We start from the raw sequence: 18,901 nt of genomic DNA on the forward strand, positions 1-18,901 counted from the left end.
AGGCGAAAGGATTGCAATCGGGTACAGATAGGGAAAAATGGCATATGAGGAGAGACACATACCTTATAAGTGTTGTTTGGTTAATTGCCCACCCATTGACTGCCCATGGCCATTCCCACCCACTTCCGGACCCTCCCAACCCAAAACACATCCCCCTGGATACTCTTTAGGCTCCCTTTATTCAAGCCTTGCTGTCAAACTTGACACTCAAAGCACCTGCCAGTGTTTTTACAAAGCAGTATTCTGAGACTTAATGGCTTAATTGGTGCTGTAAGCATGCTGCTGGCCTTCAGCCACTCAATTTATAAGCACTATGCGTGCCCTTCTCTGAAGGTCCTGTGAAAAACAAGCATTGGCAGAGCCAAATGTTTTGGTTTGTGTGCTGGAAGGAGGCATTTGCCGGGCATTGCTATTAGATGCCCAGGTACTCGCACCATTTTGCACTTGCTACCATCAATGGACAGTTAATACCACTACGGCTGTGCCTGAAAAGTGCCTTTGCCATGCCTCCACAAACGCCCAATCTGTTGGCATAGCCAATGCTTGTTCTCCTTGTGCGGTTTGGGGATAAGTTGCAAACGGTGCAGTAACTATGATGAGGGGATTACTGCAAATTACTTTCTTGTTCATGGGAGAGCTAGTTTCTCTCCATCAGTTGCGCAATACCATTGGAATAATGAAGTTCATAGTTTTATTTTATTTGATTTATGTATTACATTTGTTATACGCCCAAACCCTCAGGTATCACAGCGTAGGATGCTTAGGACCTTAGTTGGTTACAGAGAGTGTTACAACAGGAGTTATTCAGCAGATACAATTGCAATGAGCTTAGTTGGTTACAGATTAAGTTGCATCAGCAGTTTACAATTACAGGTAGGTACAATTATACAATTGTGATAGAATATTGGATAGGGGGAGGGTGGGTAAGTAAGAACACACTGTGCGTGGGGAGTGGTATGAAGGTGGACGATGGGTATGGGAACAAAACAGATAAAGCATTGATTATGGGGCTAGGAGGAGGTCGGATTGTATTTGTCGAATAGCCAGGTCTTGATCAACCTCTTAAAGCATTGGTGTGAGGGTTCGTTCCTGATGCAGTTAGGTAGGCAATTCCAGAGCTTGGGGGCAGCTACTGGAACGCTGGCACCCCTACTCTTTTACTCTTGTATCTGGGAACAATTAGATGTGTGCTGGATCTGGATCTTAAAGTTCTAATCACACTTTTTTGATATACACAGTTACTTAGGTAGGCGGGAGCCATATTGGATATGCATTTATGTGCAGTGGTCAGTGTCTTGAAGATAATTCTCACTTGAATGGGGAGCCAGTGTACCTCTCTTCTGATGTTCGAAATGTGTTCATTCCTTTTTATGCCAAAGGCTGCACGCAGGGGTTCGTTTTGCAATAGTTGTAATTTGGTCAGGTTTGCAGCCATGGTTCCTAATAGAAGGAGGTTACAGTAGTCCAGTTTCGAGAGTATGAGGGCTCGGGCTAGTGCAAAGCAGTTCTATGGTGTGAGGAATTTACAGCTGAGTGAAATAAGTTTGGATGTGGAAGCCGTGGAAGAGGATAGAGACTCGATGTGTTTAGACATGGATAGGTTGGCGTCTAGGTATAAACGCAGGGCTTTGGTTTTATCCCGATTGAGGACCGGGATGGACATCCCATCAATGGTGATGGCAGAGTAGTCAGTATGTAGAGATTTGAGTCAGGCTGGGGAGTCTATAATGAGAATAACTCCCATGGAATCAAGTGCGGCAAATAGTAGTTTAGCAGAGACGTTGCACAGGGTGGGAGAGAGGCAGGAGCATTGCAGGACCTGCAACCTCCAGTTGACACATTACTGTGGCACAGAATCAACTCATACCATGTGTAGACAATTGCCCGTGCACCCACCCCCCCCTTCTGACCTCTCCCTGGCATTGCATAGGCACTTCACCTGTAGTGTCATTTGGGTTTAAAAGGGATTATAGTACACAAAAGATGTACATGCACTAGCATAGAGCAACTGACAAAGCCAACCAGACATCACAACCAAGGCATTACCATGTGCAGCCTGGTACCAAATGAAATGTGCAGTTTGTCCTTAAATCCTTTCATATTTTTGGACAATGTCACAAGCAAAACTGAAAAGTGATTGCTGGAAGGTTTTGAATCAATACTTACCACGGGCACAGCACTGGGCAACCCTCCAGACACTTGTTTTTCACCTGCCAAGCCATTACAAAAGGGGAAAGACCATATGCAAATCAGGCTTGGTGCGAGGAATTCGACCATCTGCATGGTGGGTGTTTTGAAATGTTTAATTAAATGGAATGATGGAAGACCAACCTCAGGAAAATGTGTGGGGCTAACCCACACACATTTTCCTATGCTCACACTATGACAAACGCATAGACCAGTGCACTCTGGGTGGGCACAGTCCGTCTTGTCACATTTAGTTGTAATCTGACATCCAGAAGTGCACTATGTCATCTCCAGGAAGGGGGCATACCAACTTTCCCCCTGCCAAGGCCAGCCTGATTAACTAACAAAGGCTCCATGGACCCGCCCTGCTTTTTTGTTAGGCCCTGTAGCTGGTGGCAGTGATTAACAATACAATAAAGGAGACAGGAAACCCAACAACCTTTCATATGTAACTTTGCCACCCTGAAGCCAGCTCCCACACTCAGTATGAATGAAAGTGAGCTGCCAAGTCTGGGACTGCTGTTTATAGTAAGCCACCTCGCTAGGGGGACCCATTCATATGGTATGAGAATGTGATTTGCAGGAACCAGAGAGTCTGGTCTCACCACAGCTTTAATGGTGACCTGCTGCTTTAACAGGGACCACACAGAGAGAAGCATTAACTAGAGAGATTCTTTAATCAACAACAGATAGGAAGATGAGTGGGACGTAGTATAACAGGGTAGTGTGGCCAGAGCTCTTTCCGATAAACGCAGGATTCTGCCATTTTAGTTCTGAGGCACACCTTGTTCCTGACTTCGCCCCCTTACCTTTCCTGTTGCAAAGCACTCTGGTTATGATCTCACTCATACAAGAGAATGTTGGTAGGGATCCCAGCATTGGTTCATTAAGTTAGGATTAGCCTGCACCAATCACTGTGGCCAACTTGGCTTTAAAAGTGTGCTGGCACCCCTTTTTAAGGAGATCAACTAAAGGCTTTACAAGAGGCAGCAAGAAGAACTTCTCCTTGGACCCTGGCTGAAGGTACAGCCTGCCTTACAGCTTCTGCCAGTGGAGAAAGGCCAGGAGATCCGAAGACGAAAACAAGCTACCTCCCCATAACATCTCACAGGGAACAGTGGGAGATACAGAACTCAGAGGACCCTCCATTTGCTCCAGATCCTGTACCCAGCCAGCACATAGTGTGCCCTGCTAGGATCTGCAGCAGCTTTCTGGGCAGGAAGTGCCAGAAGGTCTCTTAACCTACAACCTAGGACAATGCAGCTGCCTGCAACACACTCCACAGCTGTGGGCCATCCGCCTTAAATTACGACACAAGCCCATTGAAGAAGCTTGGAGAAGTGCCTCGAGGACAATCTGCCGACGTCCGCATTAAAGGAAATTTTTGAGCCAGTGGAGTTCCTCGATCTGCAACCAACAGCAATGCTGACCCTTGTCAAGCCACCGTTGCTTAAATACATCGTAGATGTCACGGCCAGACCTTCAGAACTGCTGATCAGCACTGAGACTACAAATCCTGAGCCATCATATAGGCCAGCCTGCAGCTGTTCGTCCAGCTTCGCTCTGCAAACCGTCTTTTCGCCTGGTACCTGCAGTTGACTACCACCTCGAACTCTGTCGCAGAAACCTGAAAAGCACCCTGATGCCTACTTGACCCTGTTGAGCACCAAGAACCCCCTAAGCACCAGGCACATTGTGGTTCTGTCCACCTGGTCCTTCCCAGAAGCCCTCTAGAGAGATTTTAAGACTCATGGCTCCCTTTGTGCTGAAGCCAAGAAACCTAAAACTGTTGTGGTTATTAACCATACTGCTTACCCTCCTGTCAGTATCCAGAGTGCATTCTATGTCCTCTGCATTGCTTTACAGGGTGGGTTGTATTTCGTAGTGTTGCCAGAACTGTCTGTTGTGATATAAATAAAGTAGATATTTTTGGTGCATCCCTGACTGAACAGTCCCTTTTATCACTGGGTAAAAGTATTTTTGCTGTGTTGCAACTAACCAGCGATCCACAGCCTTTCTGAGATAAGATTCCTGTTCTGTCCATGTTACCAAAATTGGACAAGGAGGTTTATCATTTGCTTGTGATTCCAATCTGTTAGGATCCCTTCTGGTGTATTAGAGGTGTGAGCCTGATTGATGGTTTAGAAACCGATATTCACCCCTGGACAACTGGTACCCCGGAAGATGATACGCCACTCTTGGTCCATCCCCAAAAGTGGCAATCCAGCCCGAATTGCCAAGTGACATCCCTTCTGTACAACAGGAAAAGCAATCCCAGACATGTTTCGGTCTCATTGGGGCATCATTATGGAGTGGGGGCAGCTTGTGTTTCTAGGCCAAGCAGGCTCAGGACCCACATCTGGGCATTCCTGTCCAACTTAGGGTGACGTAAGAAGGGATATGACCTAGGAGTTCAGACTGTACTGCTGCTTTTAGGGAGGAAGAAGCCTGATTTGCACATGGTCTTTTCCCCAATGTAGTGGCTTAGCAGACTGAAAAAACGATGGTCTGGAGGGTTGCCCAGAATTATGCCAGTGGTTACGATGGATTCAAAACCTTCAAGCCAACACATTTTGGTTTTGCTTTGGGCAATGTCAGAACACCATTTGCTGCTAATTGGACACTAAGAACCACACACATTACTTGATGGAGGACTGGAAAGGGATCCCACACAGGTAAGTTTGTCCTGTCCACAGAAAGTATCTGAAGGTAGCCTGTTTCCACCATTTGAAGCATTCGTTCCCCTGAGGTATTGGTTGGTTCCCCTGCGCTTGATGCCTGCTGGTCCTGATGCTTCCCTGTCTCACTCATTCAAACTCCTCCACTTACTTCCTGCCTTCACCTCTTGCCGATTGTTGACATGTCCGGTCCTCTGACCCTGTAGCAGTGCCCTGTAACACATGGGAGTAGGAATGCGGGAAACGGGAGATTTTCATATGGTGGAATGGAATAGCAATTGGGAGACAAAGCTACCCTCATCTCCATTCTCCCAAGGGTACTACATTCACAGTTACCGAGCTGACGCCCTCAGGAATTCGTCTCCGAATAGGGAGTAGAATTAGTTGAGGTATCCACCACTTCTGCGGCCCTGGTCAAATATCTTTCTAGCCCCACCTGGAAAGTAAGTCAAACTCTATAAAGCCGCGCATCACTCTAGTTACCTGAACATTTGGCCTTTGTTGCTCTGCTTGTGATTAAATAACCATAGCAGACAATGTTGGGGCAGTATTTAAGATGTGAGCCCCGAGTGTTCTTTATACCTTTTGAACTGGACATATACATTGTACCTCTTTCTGCATAAAGTGTAAAGTGTGGCAGTTACTTGCTGGTGTCTTTACAATTAAAGATATATTTTTCTGTGAGTACACCTCTTTGGTGACTCTGGAAGCTATGTCTATTGAAAGCACTTGACAAATAAAATCCAAACATAGCAGGCGCAACGCAACCATGTTTTCCATGGCATGAATGTATGCATGTGTGTCTTTGTCAAAAAACAGGCATGCTTCTACTTAGGGCTGGCCTTAGGGCAGAGCAGTCACGGCGCCCGCCTGGGGCGCCATGCCCCCCATGGCGCCATTAGCCCCCTGCCACACCAGCTCGGGGGAGTCTTTCAAGGGCTCCCCCGAGATGGTGTAGTGGGAGAAGGTGCGGCAGGCGCACCCTTTTGTTATTAAATGCGCCCCCTATTCAGATGATTACCTTCCAGTTCCGACGCGGGAGCGAGGCGGTTTTCATTGGAACAGGGAGCTCATGCATTAGCATGACCTCCCTATTCCATTGATTAACTCCCTGCCAGGCGCAGGAGCGGGGAGTTGGGAAAAAAAGTGTGGCGTCTTCCTGTAACACATTGTAAACATGGGTTGAGTCCCTTTCAGAACAGGGACCTCACAAGTTTTCTAAGCGCTTTGCTGTTGCCATGATAGCAGGTGTAGGCAGCAGCAGGCCTGCCACTCCTCCAGCAGTGCAAACCTCTCAGAGTGCTTCGGTCACCTGACAGTACCCCTCCCACCAAGGCTCAGTGCTGTGAGGACTTGAGTTGGAGGACGAAGTTTAGGCAATGGGTGAGCATTCATGTGTGACATTACCTGACATTTCCTTGTGAAAAGGGCAATCAATTTGAATGCGCCTTCCCACTCTGCTTGATGTCTGGCAAAGCAAATTGTTTACACTCCCTTCTGGACCCACAGAAACCTGTGACCTCACCGGAGGACACTGTTACTTTTCCAGTACACGGCCCATGGCGACACTACCCTGATGAGGACAGCAGGAACGGTCTGTCCAGGAACCGCATAATCTGCTTGTCTGACTGCTAGTCTTGGCATGGGCTCAAACTCAATTCTATGACAGTCACAGGTCCTCACAACGAACGGTGTTAAGAGCAGAGCAGGGTCCTTGCCAGAGAGCAGCAGCAACATCTCTGAGGTTGAGAGGCACACCCCCTGCTGGACCCGGCTAGGCAGCTGTATATCCAGGGCTCAAATCAAGGGAACAAACGGGTGGAGAGAGTCCACACACTTTTTTCAGAGGTTGGCCCAGTCCCCCTGGGTATTTTAGATGCCGTATGTAAAACGAGCAAAAATGTACTGCCTTTTTTAAACTTGTGAATGTACACTGTCCTCGGGACTCGAACTGTGGTTGCCAGCTGCAGACTGGGCACTTCACCTTCACCATTGCACCAGATAAACTGATGAAAGCTAGCAAACAACTAAAGCTCAAACATCACATTTCAGGACTGCATGTTCCAGGGAAAGTATTGTTATGGATTTTTTACGTTTAACACATGCACACCTTTAAAGGTTTTCAAAACACTATTAGAAGAAAATATCCTCTCTCTGTGTTTTGTGTGTGTTGATTTTATGGAAGGAAAATGCGTTTCGTCCTCTGCAATCTGTATGGTTGTGCAAAGCCAATTGCATGAAATTTGCATATTTTACGTTGATATGCTAATTTATGTTGACATCACAATCCAGTTGCGTATGTTAATGAGTCCCCCCATATTTACTTTAGGACTTGACCTCTGTCTATTTCTATGACTATCTACCTTCCAAACTTAACGATGTGTTGCGCAGTGCAATGTTATGTGTTTTGCCACAGACAAAAATGCTGCTGTGTCCGTGCGCGCGCATGCTCACCTGCACACATTTGATAGATGGAAGAAGACTTGGGGGGCGGGGGGTCAGGAAGACAGCTGACAGAGCACTGATGTAGTAGCAATCAGAAAGGGCCACACAATTTGCTATGGCTGGTGTAGAAACTGGCCTGACAATGTGCTTAACTGGGCCAATGTAAAGCTGGCATTGCTATGCTGGTAAAGATGTGAGGAAACTGTGCAAACATTATCATTGGGCTAAACTCTGTTGCTTTTCAGATCCGCATCGCTTATATGAGCAGCACCCCAGGCGGTTTGCATACTGAGCCTGAATTATAGGATGTGCCCTGATTATTTGGCTTCCTGGAATATTGCAGACACTCCCAGATATACTTTGGAAGGAAGCTAGCATGATCTAGCAGCACCATGTCATCCAATTACAATTCTGATTCTATTTTACTTTGCACCAATTTTGATTATATTTTGTTAACTAACAATAATGTGCATGATATCTCCTGGAAAAGTAGCTATTAGCTCTGCTGGCACAATTAATTGAACTGGTGTAATTTCCAGAGGTATACACTCTAGCATTGCCCTTTTGTGACGGAGGGGACACTGCAGTGTCTTTTAGGCACTCCTTCTGTGATGTGACAAACATATGTGCCTTATCTGCATCCATGGGTTTTACCATTGCACACTTTTCTGATAGTACATGACTGATTTTATATATTTATTGTGTTTATAGATTATTAAAACTTTAACACATACAACATTCCATACATTTTATATCATGGTACTGAGAAAACTTGATTACTGCAATGGTGGGTGACCAGATTAAAAAAAATAAAAAAAACCTGGGACAGGACAACCAACATAAAAGTAGGACTAACTTTCAACAGTGGCTGTCCAGGCACTACACTTGAGTAGCGGTTGGAGGAAAACAGGGTTTAAGTGTTACTGTTCGAATAAACAAATATTATAATTAATTTATCACAAACTAACACTCTCTTAAATTGTAAAATGCACCATTTCTTCTATGCAAGATTGTGCATTCGTGCCTGCTAGCTATGAAAACATATTACCTAAACCGAGATCACTGAGTTTTCCAATGGAATAATAATCTTGAGAAAGGGGGACAGAGTGCCCGATTCTGGGACAGTCCTGGGACAGTCCTGTCAAAACTGGAACGTCTGGTTGCCCTACTGCAATGCCCTCTATTTGGGCCTCACACAATTCCCTTCTTACTTTCTCTTTACACTTCACCCCTCACTCCTATCATCTCCTCCTTTGGGATTTCTCATAATTTCTATGCTGATGAAACCTAACTGTTCCTCTCCTTTTCGTCCTTCACCTCTGACTTACATCTCAATGTCTCTTCCTATCTTACTGCCATTTAAGAATTGGATTTCATCTCACTATCTCTCTCTTAACACTGACAAGACTGAAGTTTTTTTCTTTCCATCTAACACACTTCCTCCTCCCTCACCCCTTGTTCTATTCAATTTCCCCCTTCTAGTCTCCCTATTTCCAACCATGTTCGTAATCTTGGCATTTATTTTGACTCTTCCCTCTCCTTTACTCATCATATCTCCCTCACCTCTTGGGCATGTCGCTATTATCTCTTTAACATCCGTAAAGTTTGTTCCTCTCTCACCTTCCATGCTACCAAACTTTGAATCTCCTCTCTCATCTTTTCTCGTCTTTTGTATTATTCTTCTCTCTTCTTTGGTCACCCCGCTTCCCACCTTGTCCCCCTCAAATCCCTTTATCACTCTGCCATCCGCACCCTCTGTCTTCTCTCTACTCATGACTCTATTTCCAAGTCACTTTCTCAGCTAGAATGGCTTCCTTTCCATTCCCAACTTAAATTTCATTTCCTTTGTCTGGTATTTAAATCTCTTCATGACCTTGCTCCTCCTTAACTCCCCTCTCTTCTCTCATTTTACACCCCCTCTCGCTTCCTTCGTTCTGCCAATCTCTTCTTACTTTCAGCTCACAAAATGTCAGAAATGGCCGCCAGTAGAGAAAGGTGTCATCCTCACAGCACTCTGCACTACATAAAAAGCTATTGGAAATTGTGGAGAGACCCCCCCGCATGCCCCGTCAGCACTGATCACCCAATACAACTAGCCCAGAACTGTCAAGTGATCAATACTTAATAAACCCCAAACTATCAACAGGAATGAAAGTCAATCTACCAACGGCTCGCTTGCTTCCCAACAACTAACTCTAAGGCATGAAATTAACCCCTACCTCAGACAACTTCTTTAAAGAAAACGAGGAGGATCGCTAAGCGCTTATAAATGCTTTGCAAAACTGCAGGTACTGAACCTTCATTGAATGTGCTTCGTTGTGAATGGTTTCATATAGCGCTAATGTAGCTTGTGCGACGAGAGTGCCAGAGAATTCAAGGGTAGTTCCAGACTAGACTTGAGGCAAGACTCTGGGTTGGCTCTTAGGGTCAAACATGAGCCATGATGGAAGGGCGTGCTCAGGGTGGGACTAGCCTATAGGACAGCAGGCCCACGGCCAAACCAAAAATTCAAAATGCTGGTGTGGGCCAGTTTTTGGGGAAAAAATTGGGCCACTTTTATGGCCAATGTGGGCTAGTTTCATTAGTTACTTCACTATGAAACTAGTCGTTTGACCAGTGTTGCTAAATAAATATTGTTTAAAATGTACAATTTGCATCAGATTACATCAGAAGGCTCCCCCTTGGGTACTTCTCAAACAGTCTGTCACAAAAAAAAGATATTGCCATTTGCTACTGTAGACCGCTGTTTCATTGGTGGCCGAGACAATTTTATGGCCCTGTCCGACCCTGGACGTGCTAGCTGGTGTCCTGCCACCCGATGCTCTGCTACACAGACGCTTAATAGTCGGCCAGCCTCACCATCCCACTCCTAGCACATCATGAGACACCTACCTGGCAACAGAGGCACCTGCCTGGTATCCTGCCTACCCATCCCACCTCTAGTACAGCATGAGACACCGTCCTGGTACCCGGCCTTCCCACAGAACCTGCCTCCAACAACAGAGACACCTGCTGGTATCCTGCCTCCCATCCCACTTTTAGTACAGCATGAGACACCTACCTGGTGTCCTGCCTTCCCACTGAACCTGCCTCCAATAACAGAGACACCTACCTGTTGACTTAACTTCCCACTGTTCCTCCACCTCCCCCCAACAATAGAGACACTGACTATGTGTCCTGCCTTCCGACTCTATCCCTCCAACAGCAAGGACATCTACCAGGTTCCCTGCCTCCCCAACACACTCCTACCACAGTGCACAGTAGCACCTTTTTGGCGCTCTTACGCGCAGAACAGGATTACCATAACAAATTATCTCTGACCCAAATAACCGGACAGCCTCAAATAATATGGCAAAATACGACTTTATTATCAGTTCAATAAAGTAGGGAAACCTGACGAACAACAAATCATAGCCCTCACACTCACAGTTACCTTTTGGTTACACAAAGTCTTTATACCTCAATGCTTGTCAGCTATGATGCCATCCTAAGTGCTAAATATTAAAAACCTATTGGACTGAGGGATTGGTTAAGGGAACATATCTACTTATAGTTTCTATAAGTGTTAGTAACATCATTGGCTGCCCCTCTTCTGGTAGACATGCCTTGAACTTCCCTCTAACTACGTATATAATACATATTATAACAGCATAACAACAGTGAATTGGCCTCTGCAATGATGTATACTCACCATTGCATAGGCCCTCATGATTGGTTGGAATTCTCTCCCCACCTTGGACTTTCGGCTCGTTATCAGCACATAAGCAAAACGAAACCCAGGTGCAGAGAACAATGTCAGACTACTGCCCACTTGCCCAATTAGTCTACCATCTCTCATCAGCCAAGCTTCAGCCAAGACTTCTTCTTTGTACTTGACCTTGCTGGATGTTCTCTTCCGTGGAACTTTATGGGAAGTTTAGGTACATTGTTATCTTCATCTGGGGATTATGAGTGGGCCTTGTTTTCTGGTCTTGCACTATATGTTAAGAGACCATAATTTTGTCCATCTTGCTTTTCTATTTAGTGCTATTTGATTTAATTATCCTTGGTGTCATATCTCTCTTTGACCTCTGAAGACTTGGTCGCTTCATCTCATGTATGCTTTTCTGCATCTTTAATTGATCAATACTTGGCATTCACAAATGTTTGCTTATTTACTTAATCTAAGAGAAATATGTCCTGCATACATTGCTTATCCTCATTGACTCCCTTTGTACCCTGCAGTTGCTTCTTGCTCTGTCATCTTTGATCTCTGGCCAACAGCTATCCTTTGTTGGTGTGAGAATCCATTTCCAGCGTCTGCCAGCTCTGGAACCCTGGTCTCTCTCCTTCAAGCTTCTCACTTACTTTTATTCAGAGTCGAGATCCATCTTTTCAACATGGCCGCTTTATCCGTGTTATATTTTCTACTGCAGCAAGCTTCTATGTCACACATCTACCTTGCGTTTCTGGGTATATACATTTACTACTCATCATATCTTTTTTGTATATATGGTTTCTTCTCACCCGTATATAGTTAACTTTTGTTTCTTCAATTACAGCTTCATTCCTTAAGTATTCTTATATTGTTTCAGTGTGTCTTCATGTCTTCTCCTTATTGCATCACTTTGCACCTATCAGATTTCCTTTACTGCTCTTCGATGTTCAGTGGTCTCTGCAAATCTCCTGTTACCACTTCAGTCCGAGGGTACATTCGATACGGTTGTCTGACTGCATACCATCTCTCATATACCCGATGCGGTACTGGAATGATACCTGGTGTCATGCACAGTGTCTTTTTGTTCTTCATCCTGTATGTTGGGGGTGAGGGGGTGGGTTCTATCAATAACATACATGTCTGCTTCTCTACATCAGCATGAGGCACTTACCTGGTGCCATGCCTTTCCACTGAACCTGCCTCCAACAACAGAGACACCTACCTGGTGTCCTGCCCCCCCAATCCCACTCCTAGCGTAGCATGAGACACTTAGCTGGTGTCCTGCCTTCCCACTTAATCCCCCCCAACAACAGAGACATATATGTGGTGTCCTGCCTCTCCAACCCATTCCTATCATAGCATGAAACACCTACCTGGTGACCTAACTTCCCACGGTTCCCCCACCTTCCCTCAACAAAAGAAACACTGACTTTGTGTCCTGCCTTCCAACTCCAACCCAACAACGGAGACACCTACCCGGCGTCCTCTCTGCCCAACCCACTCATAGCACAACATGCTACACCAACCTGGTGTCCTGCTTTCTCACAGTACCCCAACAATGACACCTACCAAATGCCATGCCTTCCCAACACACATCTACCATAGCATGAGACACCTACCTGCTGTTCTGCCTCCCCAAAAATACCTATCATTGGATGAAGCACCTACGTGATGCCCTAACTTCCCACTGTTCCCCGTTCTCCCCACACCATACAGACACCGACCTGGTGTCCTGCCATCCCACTCTACCCACTATAGCCCTTCCAACAACAGAGACGCATATCTGGTGCCCTGCCTTCCCACTGTACTCCCCAACAACAGTGACAGCTACCGGGTGCCCTGCCATACCACTCAGGCCCTCAACCTTAACAACAAAAACACCTGCCTGGTATCTTGTTGCACACTCCATTAGACCTTTACCTGATGTCCTGCCTTTCCTCCCCCCAAGAGCAGAGGTACCTGGCATCTTCTCCCCCAAACTCTTCCCCCATTGCACAAGACCCCTACCTGGCATCCTACTTCCCCATCATCCTTAGACCGTGGGACCAGATCTGTCCTACCGTTAACACAGTAACCCTGGAGAAGGCTTGCCATGAATGCTCTATAATTGCTTTGCTTTCATTTTCTCTACCTTACTCTGTTTCTTTTAACATCTAAGCATAGCCCGGATCTTGCGCATTCTTGCGCATTCTGCACCCCCGGTAACTAGGGGCAGCGAACCGAATCAAAAAGAGTAAATAGCAAACTGATACACAACTTCACACCTGACCTACCAACCTTTGGGGTTGCCAGGCTGTCTGTCAATAATATCCTCTCCATAAAGCCACTGCCACCCAAAGAAGTCACTTCGATCAGTATGTATTATCATCACCAAGGATAAGCAATGGGCATCCTTTATATGCGAGTCCAAGCCAGATATGGCTATGAAGAGATGCCACAGAATATGATTCAGATGAGTAGTTTCCATCAAACCACTTGTTTAACACTTTGTGAACCCCATTACTTAGAATACATGACAGAATGACAGAATGACAGAACTCAGGGGTGCTGTTAAGAAATGTGGGGGTCCAAAAGAAAATAGTGCCTACCCTACAGCCCATGGCATTGGAGCAAAATCCCCTTTCACTGTTAAACCCAAAGAGTTTCCCAGACAGAGACATGCATGCAATACTGGCCTCCTGGGTCAATGAAGGTTCATTTACTTTATCTTAGCCATGACGGTCAATTAGAAATGTGCACAGAATGCTTCAGAGTCACACAACTAGCACCCCCATACACTGGTAGTTTATCCATTACCTCGCTTGGGTGTCATAGCGCAAATCTTTACATGTTGTAGTATTACCATGCCATTTTCAATCATTTGATCGACACTGTTGTGTTAGAAATGGCCTTGTGAAGACCTAAGCAGGAAAAAAATAAAGTCAGCAGTGAAGCAGGGCTCTTTCCCTGCAAATGATGTGAATGGGTTTTTTTCAGCAGATATTATAACGAAAAAACTCAGCGATTGTTTATTTTTTTTACTTTTTGTGGGTCTTCCGCACCCAAACCCCCATCCCCTTTAATTTGTTATCTATTATTCCCGAACACCCACACCCCATATACATATTTTTCTGCCCCCCCCCTAAAAATGTTGATGAGTTTTTTCGTTATAAAACCTGTGGCAAAAAACCCTGCGAAATTTCATCCCGTGATGAAAGGACGTCGTACTAATGCTCCTCCATTCAAGGTAATGAGATGGGGGAGGGGCTGACAGGCAGTTCAACCACAGTATGAGTGCAAGTTCATTGATTTTTATTTTTTGGGGGCAGATGGCTATGGAGTGGCAGGACCTGCCCTGGCAGCATTAGCACAGGATGTGGGAGGGTCATGGAGGGTGCAGTGTTCAACAAGGAGAGAGAGAGAGACAGAAGGAGACAGAGAGATGCCAAACATGGATGGGAAATACATAAACAAAGCCTGCAACTTCCTGTTCCGCCCCCCAGGCTCCATTCAAAGCTGAGCTACGAGCTGTGGACAGGAAGACAGGCTGACACCCTTTGCCCGCCCACAGTCAGGTAAGCATTTTTTTCTATTTTGCTGATGTGCCATAGCATGAGCAAATAGGGGTGGAGCTCAGATCATGTTTTGGCTATGGAGCGGCCTTCACATTTGGTTGGGCCAGCCACGTGACCTGGGTCCAGCTTGGCTCGCCCCACTCTATGTGGTTGTGGAGCAGCAGAGCCCTGTATAAACGAGGGGCATGGAGAGGAGAGTGATAGGGTGCAATAATGACATGATGTGGCATTTATAACGCACCTCTGCACAAGTGTTTCTAGGTGCCAATGTAGATACAATTAGGACAGACTCTTAAGCATACCCTTGGAAGGACTCAGAGGGATGGGATACAGAGGGTTACAGGCAGGGGATACTGGTTACAGAGAGAGAGAAAGGTGCACCCATGCTGGATTGATTTGTTGGTGAATTCTCAGCTGTGCCTCTTTTTTAGCTAGAGTCCTGTGACTCGGACACACTCTGGCTTTCCTAACTGTATTGTCGGGTCCCTGGGTGGGCCTCCGTGATCCCCCTTTGCCTTCTTCTGCTATGAGCGAGGAATCCAAGTGTACTTGCTTTTGAACTTTTAAACACAAAGAAGATTACTTGTGCACAAATTGTTGCAGAAAATCAACCATTTAATAAATGTCCAGATGCTGAAACGCAAGGAAGATTAAGTCATCATAGAGGCTGGCTATATGTAGTGAATAGAACACAGGCGAAGATGCCATTGTATAGAAGCTGGACATCGGTATCATGAATTTAGTAAGCCAGGACCCATGAAGGGGGAAGGGAAACAGTGTTGCATCAACTATAACAGAATCGTGGAGCTGCAAGACGACGTTGTCTGGCCTGGAGTCAAGACTGAAGCAGCCAAATTCAGCTATCTAATCTGGAAATGAGTGAATGTGCGGAGGATGACTCTTCCCTTGCTAAGGTGCAAAGAAAGAACACAAAGAGTGCCAAGGTTAATTCATTTAGAGCAATTAAAACCTGCAAAATTGACTAAATCGTGGTCTCCTGTCTGTCATGTGAGCGAAGGATGAAAATAGAGTTTGTACTTGAAGTCACAGACACGATAGTGAGTGCCCTCACTCCTGTGCATTCTCAAAGACAAGGATACTTTGCAAGGCCAAGTACAAAGACAATCTTCATGGCAGAAGGCATGGGCGATGACAGATGCTGGGCTAATTGGATGGGGAGGTAGTGTCATGCCCCATCTCCTTGCACCTGGGTCTGTGCTTACGTGCTGCTAAATGAACCGAATGTTCCAGATATGGCACAAGCGTGCCAACCAATCATATTAGTCCATATATAAAAGGACCTTATAGTTTAAAGACCAATGAGAAACTATGTATCTAATGTTTCTGAAGATTACATATGTAGGCACATATTGTCCACCTGATAATGGACAGCCAATCACAATCCTAGCTCCTATAGAAAAGTATACTTAGATGTTACCCTTAGCCAATCCCGACCCTTGATAGGTTTTTCGTTATTGGCACATAGTATGACCTCACTTCTGACCTATTTCTGGTATACAAACCATGTTTTGTGTAAAGATCACTGAGAGATTAGGCTTACGTCCCTTGATGTTCGTTGTAAACTTCCTGTTTCAGATAATTGTTAATAAAACAGTACTTTGCCATCTTCCAGAGTTGGTTCGGTTATTTGGGCTCAGAATTATTCTGTGTGATCCCATACATTACATATGCACATTCCTAAAGGACCCTAAACTCAAGAGCCCAGGACAACAGAAGTCATCATGTCCTGAATAACATAGTGATCAAGATGTAAATTCAAACTTTTCTACAGTCTGGCCTAGCGTTCCAATGGTTTTATACTAATTAATTTACTTATAAAGTCTAGGCCGGCATCAAGGCACATTTCATATAACAGAGCACCCTTCATCACCCCAAAAATGAAGCGCAGAAATGTATTTTATTTAACGTAAAGGTTGCAATCTCATGACCCCAAACTTCAGCACCATAAGTGCCTATCGCAAATGCCTTTGCAGGGTAAATTGTTAAATTGAATTGAAAGAGAGTCCACCCAGGCCCTTACCATAATTAGGAATGGCACCAATAACCTCAACCAATCTAGTGACAGAGCTACTAACCTGATCGCCCCAGCCCATGTCATTACTAATAGTAATCCCTAAGTAGGGCAATTGGTTGATCCATTTCCTTACAGTCTGGTGCTGGAATTGTGGGATGTTTAACTCTATGTTTACCTAAACATATTAAATTAGATTTACTGGGATTCAGTAGAAGCTCACAAGCACCCATGAATTCAATATAACCATTCATACGTTTCTGAAAAACGCTTGGAGCACGAGCCTAAAGGTCCTCATTACAAGTTAGTCGGTCTGGATTTCACAGTGCCAGTAAAACCGGACCAGCACCGTTTTCCAGACCAGTTAACTACGAGTTCTGTGGCCAGGTGGCGTTACGCCCACCAGGTGCGTAACGCCGGTGGCATTACACACCTGGCGGGCGTAACACCACTGGCCGCAGACGGACGTGGAAACACTGGCGCCATTACCGCATGGTGCCGGTGTTACCACGGCCCCCATTCCCATGGAGTCCTATGGGATTCCACGTGAATGGAGGGTAACGGAATGCTGGCTCTGGAATTACCAGACCACTGGGGATGTAATTCCCCGGTAAGTTTGGCAATTCCAGAGCCAGTAAATCCCTACGGGTCCGGTGGCAGGCTGCCGGTTTTACCAGCACGGCTGCCGCCGGACTCGTAATGGGGCCCAATGTCATTGGTATAAGGCGGTGCACAGATGTTCCAGCTATTCTTAGCATGTCCTTAATCGGTTTGTTCAACTCGTTAGGTCTTAAATTAACAAGAAGGTTGTACAAAGTGGAGCCAGCATGCACCCGTCTGACCCCGTGAGTTAAACTGAATGATGAAGAGACACTGCCACTCCTGTCCAGACTGTTGCAGAAGGATTGCTATGCAATTGCCCAGGCAAAGCAAGTCAACAAAATGACTAACAAAGGTTTTTCCGGTTGACGCAATCAAAGGCAGAGCTTAAATCCATAAATCCCAGATAGAATGGGCTTTTAAAGCCCAAAACATAGTTATCTAAAAGTAATCTGAGATTTAAGGATTGTTCAATGGTTTCCTGGCCTTCTCTAGACCCATATTGCTCCTCCTCCACAATATGATTTGGATTTACCCATTAAATGAGTCCATTCTACGTGTGCCTGCCGAACCATTTTTAATGATACATTAATACATGAGATCAGCTGATAGCATCTTGAGGCTAATCAGTCACTCTTCCTGAAGAGTGGGACAATAATTGACTTCCTCCAACTGTCTGGAAGTAAGTTATTTGCAATGACTGCATTAATGATTGGGGTAAATACTGGAGCCCAAAGCACACTGCTGTATTTAAATACCTCGAGCCGGATCATGTCCGAGCCTGGGCTTCTCCATATGGTGCCATAGAGAGAGCATACAGAGTGCCTCTAGATTGCATTTTATTGGTGATCCTTCGTTTAATATATTTAATAGATGATCATGGAGAGAGGCCAGTGGTAGAAAGGGCCTGGAGAAGATGTTCTGCACTGATCCCTAAAGAAGACTTGTCCTCAAGCAGAGGCCAAGGATGGTATGGGGAAGGAGCTAGAACTCCATCCTTTCAGTAAGTTTGCAGTCCGAGGCCATTGGAAGCTTGGTTGAACACAAAGGACCCGATTCATGGAATGTTTTGCATGGTTCGAAGTGACTTTGCACTGCTGAAAAGTGACTTTGCACTGCCGACACAAACCCATCATTTATTTATTCAAATTGATATAGCGTGCCAACAGCCCATGGGCATCGAGGTGCCGGACCCTGATTCATGAAACTGTGCAAAGTGTATTTTTGCACTGCAAAGTCCCTGCAAACTCCATTTGTACTGCAAAAATTACTATGCACTGACTTTGCACTGCAAAAATACACTTTGCACTGCTGAAAAGTGACTTTGCACTGCCGACATAAACCCTGATTCATGGAACTGTGCAAAGTGTACTTTTGCAATGAAAAGTCTTTGCAAACTCATTTTGTACTGCAAAAATGACTATGCACTGACTTTGCACTGCAAAAATACACTTTGCACTGCTGAAAAGTGACTTTGCACTGCCGACACGAACCCTGATTCATGGAACTGTGCAAAATGTATTTTTGTAGTGCAAAGTATGTGCAAAGTCACTGCATAGTCATTTTTGCAGTACACAATGACTTTGCACGGACTTTGCACTGTAAAAATACACTTTGCACAGTTCCATGAATCAGGGTTTGTGTCGGCAGTACAAAATCACTTTTCAGCAGTGCAAAGTCAAGTTGAATCGTGCAGAAAAATTCCATG

The 18,901-nt window shown here is 45.3% G+C and overlaps 1 protein-coding gene across 1 annotated transcript in view; it reads right to left on the reverse strand.

The window, feature by feature from the left end:
* The window catches only part of TMEM72 (transmembrane protein 72), a 131,245-nt gene that overhangs the window by 103,508 nt on the left and 8,836 nt on the right, over window positions 1-18,901 (reverse strand). The window lies entirely within an intron of this gene.

The sequence above is a fragment of the Ambystoma mexicanum genome, chromosome 8, assembly GCF_040938575.1.
Source record: "Ambystoma mexicanum isolate Mex_15411 chromosome 8, UKY_AmexF1_1, whole genome shotgun sequence".
Taxonomy (NCBI): Eukaryota; Metazoa; Chordata; class Amphibia; order Caudata; family Ambystomatidae; genus Ambystoma; species Ambystoma mexicanum.